General features: G+C 39.4%; 1 non-coding gene across 1 annotated transcript; it reads right to left on the reverse strand.

Annotated features, from left to right (window-relative positions):
• Positions 1-200: 200 nt before the first annotated feature.
• On the reverse strand, positions 201-304 carry LOC112719206 (small nucleolar RNA R71). Its single transcript, XR_003161517.1, has one exon. It is a non-coding gene; the product is annotated as a small nucleolar RNA R71 (small nucleolar RNA).
• Positions 305-9,689: the final 9,385 nt, after the last annotated feature.

Consider the following 9,689-nt stretch of genomic DNA (forward strand, 5'->3'; position numbering starts at 1 on the left):
TGACTGAGTTCTTGCAGATCTGCGAGACTGTTAAGACTAATGGAGTAGATCCTGAAGTCTACAGGCTCATGCTTTTCCCTTTTGCTGTAAGAGACAGAGCTAGAGCATGGTTGGACTCTCAACCTAATGATAGCCTGGACTCCTGGGATAAGCTGGTCTCGACCGTCTTGGCTAAGTTCTTTCCTCCTCAAAAGCTGAGCAAGCTTAGAGTGGATGTTCAGACCTTCAAACAAAAAGATGGTGAATCCTTCTATGAAGCTTGGGAAAGATACAAACAAATGACCAAAAGATGTCCTTCTGACATGTTTTCAGAATGGACCATGATAGATATATTCTATTATGGTCTATCTGAGTTCTCTAAGATGTCATTGAACCATTCTGCAGGTGGATCCATTCACCTAAAAAAAATGCCTACAAAAGCTCAAGAACTTATTGACAAGTTTGCAAATAATCAGTTCATGTACACTTCTGAGAGAAATTCCGTGAATAATGGGACGCCTCAGAGGAAGGAAATTCTTGAGATTGATGCTCTGAATGCCATATTGGCTCAGAACAAAATGTTAACTTAGCAAGTCAACATGATTTTCCAAAGTCTGAATGGATGGCAAAATGCATCCAACAGTACTAAAGAGGCATCTTCTGAAGAAGAAGCTTATGATCCTGATAATCCTGCAATAGCAGAGGTAAATTACTTAGGTGAACCTTATGGAAACACCTACAATTCATCATGGAGAAATCATCCAAATTTCTCATGGAAGGATCAACAAAAGCTTTAACAAGGCTTTAATAATGGTGGACGAACTAAGCTTAGCAAGCCTTTTCCATCATCTTCTCAGCAACAGACAGAGAATCCTGAGCAAAGCACTTCTAATTTAGCTAATCTATTCTCTAATCTGTCTAAGGCCACTTTAAGTTTTATGAGTGAAACAAGATCCTCCATTAGAAATATGGAGGCACAAGTGGGCTAGCTGAGTAAGAAAGTTACTGAAACCCCTCCTAGTACTCTCCCAAGCAATACAGAAAAGAATCCAAAGAGAGAGTGCAAGGCCATTGATATACTCAACATGGCCGAACGGAAGAAGGAGGGAGAGGACGCGAATCCCAATGAGGAAGATCTCATGGGACGTCTCTCAAGTAGGAAGGAGTTTCCTATTGAGGACCCAAGGGAATCTGAGGCTCATATAGAGACCATAGAGATCCCATTAAATCTCCTTCTGCCATTCATGAGCTTTGAAGATTATTCTTCCTCTGAAGAAGATGAAGATGTAACTGGAGAGCAAGCTGCTCAATATCTAGGAGCCATCATGAAGCTGAATGCTAAGTTATTTGGTAATGAGACTTGGGAAGGTGAACCTCCCTTGCTCATTAGTGAACTAGATACATGGGTTCAGCAAACTTTACCTCAAAAGGGACAACATCCTGGCAAATTCGTAATACCCTGTACCATAGGCACCATGACCTTTGAGAAAGCTTTGTGTAACCTAGGGTCAGGCATAAATCTTATGCCACTCTCTGTAATGGAGAAACTGGGGATCATTGAGGTACAGCCTGCCTTATTCTCATTACAATTGGCAGACAAGTCAGTAAGACAAGCTTATGGATTAGTAGAGGACGTGTTAGTAAAGGTTAAAGGCCTTTACATTCCTATTGATTTCATAATCTTAGACACTAGGAAGGAGGAGGATGAATGCATCATCCTTGGAAGACCTTTCCTAGCCACAGCAGAAGCTATGATTGATGTTAACAGAGGAGAATTAGTCCTTCAATTGAATGGGGACTACCTTGTGTTTAAGGCACACGGCTATCCTTCTGTAACAAGGGAGAGTAAGCACACAGAGCTTCTCTCAGTACAGAGTCAAACAGAGCCCCCACAGTCAAACTCTAAGTTTGGTGTTGGGACTATACAACATTGACCTGATCACCTGTGAGGCTCCATGAGAGCCCACTGTCAAGCTATTGACATTAAAGAAGTGCTCATTGGGAGGCAACCCAATTTTTATTTATCTAATTTTATTTTATTTTTATTGTTCTTTTATGTTTTATTAGGTTCATGATCATGTGGAGTCACGAAAAAAATATTAAAATTAAAAACAGAATCAAAAATAGCAGAAGAAAAATCACACCCTGGAGGAAGGACTTACTGGCGTTTAAACACCAGTAAGGAGTATCTGGCTGGCGTTCAATGCCAGAACAGAGCATGGATCTGGCGTTGAACACTAGAAACAAGCAACACCTTGGCGTTCAAATGCCAGGAATGCACCCTGAGGAGAGCTGGCGCTGAACGCCAGAAACAAGCATGGAACTGGCGTTCAACACCAGAAACATGCTGCACATGGGCGTTGAACACCCAGAACATGCATCACTTCAGCGTTTAAACACCAGAATTGCATGCAAAGGCATTTTACATGCCTAATTGGTGCAGGGATGTAAATCTTTGACACCTCAGGATCTGTGGACCCTACAGGATCCCCACCTACCATATTCCCCCCTCTTCTCAACATTCATCCTTTCTTTCCAATAAACACTCTTCCCCAAAACCCTTCACCAATCACCTCAATCTCTCTTTCCAATTACCCCCTTCACCACTCACATCCATCCACTCTTCTCCATAAACCCCACCTACCTTCAAAATTCAAAATTTTTTCCCACCCAAACCCACCCTAAATGGCCGAACCTACTCCCTCTCCCCTCACTATATAAACCCTTCCATTCTCCTTAATTTTCACACAACACAACCCCCTCTTCTACACCTTGGCCGAATACACCCCCCTTACTCTCCTCCATATTTTCTCTTCTTCTTCTTCTTTTCTTTCTTCTCTTGCTCGAGGGCGAGCAATATTTTAAGTTTGGTGTGGTAAAAGCATAAGCTTTTTGTTTTTCCATTACCATCGATGGCACCTAAGGCCGGAGAAACCTCTAGAAAAGGGAAAGGGAAGACAAAAGCTTCCACCTTCGAGTCATGGGAGATGGAAAGATTCATCTCCAAAGCCCATCAAGACCACTTCTATGATATTGTGGCCAAGAAGAAGGTGATCCCCGAGGTCCCTTTCAAACTCAAGAAAAATGAGTATCTGGAGATCCGACATGAAATCCAAAGAAGAGGTTGGGAAGTTCTAACCAACCCCATCCAACAAGTCGGAATCTTAATTGTTCCAGAGTTCTATGCCAATGCATGGATCACTAGGAACCATGATCAAAGTATGAACCCGAATCCAAAGAACTATCTTACAATGGTTCGGGGGAAATACTTAGATTTTAGTCCGGAAAATGTCAGGTTGGCATTCAACTTGCCCATGATGCAAGGAGATGCACACCCCTACACAAGAAGGGTCAACTTTGATCAAAGGTTGGACCAAGTCCTTAGGGACATATATGTTGAAGGAGCTCAATCGAAAAGAGACTCCAAAGGCAAGCCGGTTCAATTAAGAAGACTGGACCTCAAGCCTGTGGCTAGAGGATGGTTGGAGTTCATCCAACACTCCATCATCCCCACTAGCAACCGATCTGAAGTTACTGTGGATCGGGCCATCATGATTCATAGCATCATGAATGGAGAGGAAGTAGAACTTCATGAAGTTATCTCCCTTGAATTCTACAAAATAGCCGATAAGCCCTCTACTTTGGCAAGGCTAGCTTTTTCTCATCTTATTTGCCATCTATGTTACTCTGCTGGAGTCATCATAGAAGGAGACATCCCCATTAACGAGGACAAGCCCATCCCTAAGAAAAGGATGGAGCAAACAAGAGAGCCCACTCATGGAATCCAAGAGACGCATGAGGAAGTCCATCACCAAGAAATCCCGGAGATGCCTCAAGGGATGCACTTTCCTCCCAACAACTATTGGGAACAACTCAACACTTCTCTTGAAGATTTGAGTTACAATATGTACCAATTAAGGGTGGAACATCAAGAGCACTCCATCATTCTCCATGAAATTAGAGAAGATCAAAGAGCAACGAGGGAGGAGCAACAAAGGCAAGGAAGAGACATAGAAGAACTCAAGGACATCATTGGTTCTTCAAGAAGAAAGCGCCACCATCACTAAGGTGGATTCATACTTTGTTCTTATTTTTTTTCTGTTTTTCGTTTTCTATGCTATATGTGTGTTTATGTTTGTGTCTTCATTACATGATCATTAGTATTTAGTAACTCTGTCTTAAGGCTATGAATAATTCCATGAATTCTTCACCTCTCTTAAATGAAAAAAATGTTTCTAATTCAAAAGAACAAGAAGTACATGATTTTTGAATTTATCCTTGAATTTAGTTTAATTATATTGATGTGGTGACAATACTTTTTGTTTTCTGAATGAATGATTGAACAGTGCATATTTTTTATCTTGTTGTTTATGAATGTTAAAATTGTTGGCTCTTGAAAGAATGATGAACAAAGAGAATGTTATTGACAATCTGAAATATCATGAAATTGATTTTTGAAGCAAGAAAAAGCAGTGAAAAATCAAAAGCTTGCGAAAAAAATAGAAAGAAAAAGAAAAAGCAAGCAGAAAAAGCCAATAGCCCTTAAAACCAAAAGGCAAAGGTAAAAAGGATCCATGGCTTTGAGCATCAATGGATAGGAGGGCCCAAGAAAATAAAATCCAGGCCTAAGCGGCTAAATCAAGCTGTGACTAACCATGTGCTTGTGGCATGCAGGTCCAAGTGAAAAGCTTGAGACTGAGTGGTTAAAGTCGTGATCCAAAGCAAAAAGAGTGTGCTTAAGAGCTCTGGACACCTCTAACTGGGGACGTTAGCAAAGCTGAGTGACAATCTGAAAAGGTTCACCCAGCTATGTGTCTGTGGCATTTATGTATCCGGTGGTAATACTGGAAAACAAAGTGCTTAGGGCCACGGCCAAGACTCATAAAAGTAGCTGTGTTCAAGAATCAACAAACTTAACTAGAAGAATCAATAACACTATCCAAAATTCTAAGTTCCTAGAGAAGCCAATCATTCTGAACTTCAAAGGAAAAAGTGAGATACCAAAACTGTTCAGAGGAAAAAGCTACAAGTCCCGCTCATCTAATTAGAATTAATATTCATTGATATTTTGGGATTTATAGTATATTCTCTTCTTTTTATCCTAATTTATTTTCAGTTGCTTGGGGACAAGCAACAATTTAAGTTTGGTGTTCTGATGAGCGGATAATTTATACGCTTTTTGGCATTGTTTTTAGGTAGTTTTTAGTATGATCTAGCTACTTTTAAGGATGTTTTCTTTAGTTTTTATGTAAAATTCACATTTCTGGACTTTACTATGAGTTTGTGTGTTTTTCTATGATTTCAGGTATTTTCTGGCTAAAATTGAGGGGCTGAGCAAAACTCTGATAAGAAGGCTGACAAGGGACTGCTGATGCTGTTGGATTCTGACCTCCTTGCATTCGAAATAGATTTTCTGGAGCTATAGAACTCTCAATGGTGCACACTTAACAATGTTGGAAAGTAGCCATCCAGAGCTTTCTAGCAATATATAATAGTCCATACTTTATTCGAGATTTGACGATGTAAACTGGTGCTCAACGCCAGTTCCATGTTGCATTCTGGAGTCAAACGCTAGAAACACGTCACGAACCAGAGTTTAACGCCAAAAACACGTTACAACTTGGCGTTCAACTCCAAGATAAGCCTCAGCTCGTGTAAAGATCAAGCTCAGCCCAAGCACACACCAAGTGGGCCCCGGAAGTGGATTTCTGCATCAATTACTTACTTCTGTAAACCCTAATAGCTAGTCTAGTATAAATAGGACATTTTACTATTGTATTTGATATCTTTGGTCTCAGTTTTATTTTATTATCCATCTTAGGAGACTATTGATCACGTTTGGGGGCTGGCCATTCGGCCATGCCTGGACCTTCATCACTTATGTATTTTTAATAGTGGAGTTTCTACACACCATAGATTAAGGCTGTGGAGCTCTGCTGTACCTCAAGTTTCAATGCATTTACTACTATTTTCTATTCAATTCAGCTATTCCTATTCTAAGATATTCATTGCACTTCAACATGATGAATGTGATGATCCGTGACACTCATCATCATTCTCACCTATGAACGCGTTACTGACAACCACTTCCGTTCTACCTCAGACCGGCCGCATATCTCATGAAGATTGATGGTATAAGCTAGATTGATGGTGGCATTCATGAGAATCCAGAAAGTCTAAACCTTGTCTGTGGTATTTCGAGTAGGATTCAGGGATTGAATGACTGTGATGAGCTTTAAACTCACGATTGTTGGGTGTGATGACAAACGCAAAAGAATCAAGGGATTCTATTCCAACATGATCGAGAACCGACAGATGATTAGCCGTGTCGTGACAGAGCATTTGGACCTTTTTCACTGAGAGGATGTGATGTAGCCATTGACAACGATGATGCCCTACATACAGCTTGCCATGGAAAGGAATAAGAAGGATTGAAGGAAGGCAGTAGGAAAATAGAGATCCAACAGGGACAAGCATCTCCAGACACTTATCTGAAATTCCCACCATTGAATTACATGAGTAACTCTATCTTTATTTTCTGTTTTATTTATTTACTATTCGAAAACTCCATAACATTTATTATCCACCTAACTGAGATTTACAAGATGACCATAGCTTGCTTCATACCAACAATCTCCGTGGGATCGACCTTTACTCACGTAAGGTATTACTTGGACGACCCAGTGCACTTGCTGGTTAGTTGTGTGGAGTTGTGACTAAGTGTGATTCACGTTTGAGAGCGCTACCAAGTTTTTGGCGCCATTGTTGATGATCATAATTTCGTGCACCAATGGGTCACACGTGCGCGTCTTTTGGAAGTTTTTCTTGTCATGCGTACGCGTCAGTCACGCGTATGCGTCGCTTGTGCTTTGCGCTAGGCATGCGTTCGTGTCGTCCACTCGTGCATGTCGCTTGGGTTCTGCCTGAGTCACGCGTCTGCATCGTCCATGCGTGCGCGTCACTGCCATTTCCTTCAAAACTTCATTTTCTCACGTTCCTTCCACTTTTTCATGTTTCCTTCCTGTTCTCTAAGCCATTCCTGCCCTATAAAGCCTAAAAATACTCAACACATGGATCACGGCATCGAATGGTAATAAAGGATAATTAAAATTAATAATTTTATGGTCTAGGAAACATATTTTCACATATATTAAGGAATAAGGAAGGAATTGTAAAACCATGCGATTTATATGAATAAGTGAGTAAAGACTTGATAGAAGCCACTCAATTGAGCATAATATAAATCATAAAATAGTGGTTTATCACTAAGCCCATGTCGTCGTCGTAATGTAGACCTGGGCACTATTTGTAGAGTGTTGATTGGGTTTTATTCATTTTGGGTCTGGCTAAGTTATGGGTTAGGATATGAACAATGCCCCTACTTGAGGCCGAGCTTCTTTAGGTCAGGATCAGGCATTTCTAAGTCGATCTTAATCTTTTGTAGCTTTCATTCAGTCAAGTTGGGTTTACGATTTTCTTTGGAGAGCAAGTCGGGTACTTGACGTATTTTTGAATCTGGACGTTACGTCTTTTCGTAACCGTTCGTGCGTCCTTTTAGTTACATTGGTAACTGTGCATGCCATTAAATGAGAAAAAAATGTACCCTTTTGCCCCTAGGGCTATATATACATAATCCTTTTTCTCTTTCTTCTTTTTTGCTTCATCTTCTGAAAAATTTACTTCATTTCTCTCGAGACCTTTCTTCTTCTTCACTGTGACTCTGTTTCCATTAATCTCTCTCCAAGATTTCTCTATCTTGGAAAACTGTTGGAAGTCTTCGTTTGTGTCTGTTTGTATTGTTGCTGCACGCATTCTCCTTGCCTTCTGTTCATATTCAAGGTTTATTTTTCTTTCTCTTTTACTCATTATTGTTAGATGATGTTTCTTGATGGGTGAAGTATTTTCGTTCTGATATTGTCTTGACGCTTTAGTGAAAAATTGGTCTAAACATGGTTTCTTGCTATTGCCTTTTCTTAGTTTGTTGTCATTTGTAGCTTCTGATTACTCTTTGTAGTGGTAGATTTCCTTGTTTATTATTTCTATAGATTATCCTTTTGTCATGATTTATGTTGAATTTTGGGATTTTACTTTGCCCTCAAATAGAGCCATTTTCTTTTCGACAAATGGCTTCATTTCGTATTTGATGGAGTGAATTGAATTTAACATTGTTGATGATAGTCTGACTTCTTCTGCTGTAAACGACTTTTAACTTGCAAACATTTGTAGTGACATAGCTTTATTTTGCTTTTTTGTAGGTATAACCCTTTATGTCTCATACGGTAGTTCTCAATATGTCGTCTAAAGAACCTCCTGGTTTAGATTGGGTACATGTTATTGTACTTTCTGCTTTTCCCATAGTTGATAATAAATATGTAGAAAAGTTTCATTTATAGCTGTTTCACTTGATTTTTTGTAACTTCGATAGGGTGTCGAATCAAGTTTGCATTAAGATCTCAAGTATCGGAGAGCAGATACGACTCCTTTGAGAAAGAATGGGCTCAACCCAGAAATTACTTATCATTCGTGTTGAAATGTATGAGTTGCTTGAATTGTGGTAAATGATAAAGAATTGCAATAAAACGGATAAAACTTTCAACTTAAAATTAAAAGAGAGCAAAAATGCTTGAAGAATATAAGTAAAAATAAAATGCGTAAAGCAAATAATTAAAAGAAAACAAATAAATGAAAAAAATGGAAAAAAGAAGATAAAAGAAAAGCAGATAAAAGTAGACTTCCAACACTCACATGCACTTGTGCTCTATGGTCTTTCGTTGCGTCGCTGGGACTGGGAATTTTGGTGGAGGCTTATCTATGATGATCTAGTATTTTTGAAGAAGTCCCAAAACTCTTCTGAGTTTTTTCTATTTATAGACCATGGAGATAGACTTGCCAAAAAGAATCTTTTCCCACGATTTTACTTCCTCTTTTTTCTCAGCCATGATCTTGCCTTGACCATGAAAAATCTTGACTCTCAAGTTTTGACGCCCCTTCCTTGGTATTCAAGTTCCACGTTTTCTTTAGCTTGCTCCTCAAATTTCCCACCCATGTTCTCCACTCAGCTTGAAGGTCGAGTAGCAAGCCTTGCTACTCAAGGAAAGTCAATAACTATCTTTCGACTTCGACACTTTTTGCACCATTTTTTTACTTCAGCTTACCCATTTCTGCTTTTGTAGTCGAAACATCGGTTCTGTAGTCAAAACCATTAACAGTCGAAGTGCCCTCTTGTCGAGAAAAATCTATTTTTTGTACCAAAAAAATTACCCCTTTAAAACTTGTTATTTTGTTCCAAAATAAGTTTTACTATTCATCATATCAGGCACGTGCAACCTTTTCAAATTCTAAAACATTTGAAAGGATAGTTACGCATCATTTAAAATGATATGTACTTTTTTGGGAATACATAACGTTCCCTGGGCTTTAATGGGCCATTCCTTGAATAAAACACTCCTCAAATTCTCGCTGTCGGACTACCTTATGAGTCAATCTGGCCTCTTAAAAAGAAACTAGTCATTTATTCTCTCCATTATGTAGCCTGACAGTTTGACTTAGCCCAAGCCTTATCTTCTCCTCTGTCTCTTGACTTTAAGACCCAAATGATTCAATGTGAGGTGTTGGAGACAAAAGAATTCAACAAGATATTAGAGATGAACCACTGATGTGAGCCAAATATAGGTTTGGAATTTTTCACAAAATAGAATTGGCGTTGCAAG

This window comes from Arachis hypogaea, chromosome 10 (genome assembly GCF_003086295.3).
Source record: "Arachis hypogaea cultivar Tifrunner chromosome 10, arahy.Tifrunner.gnm2.J5K5, whole genome shotgun sequence".
NCBI classification, from domain to species: domain Eukaryota; kingdom Viridiplantae; phylum Streptophyta; class Magnoliopsida; order Fabales; family Fabaceae; genus Arachis; species Arachis hypogaea.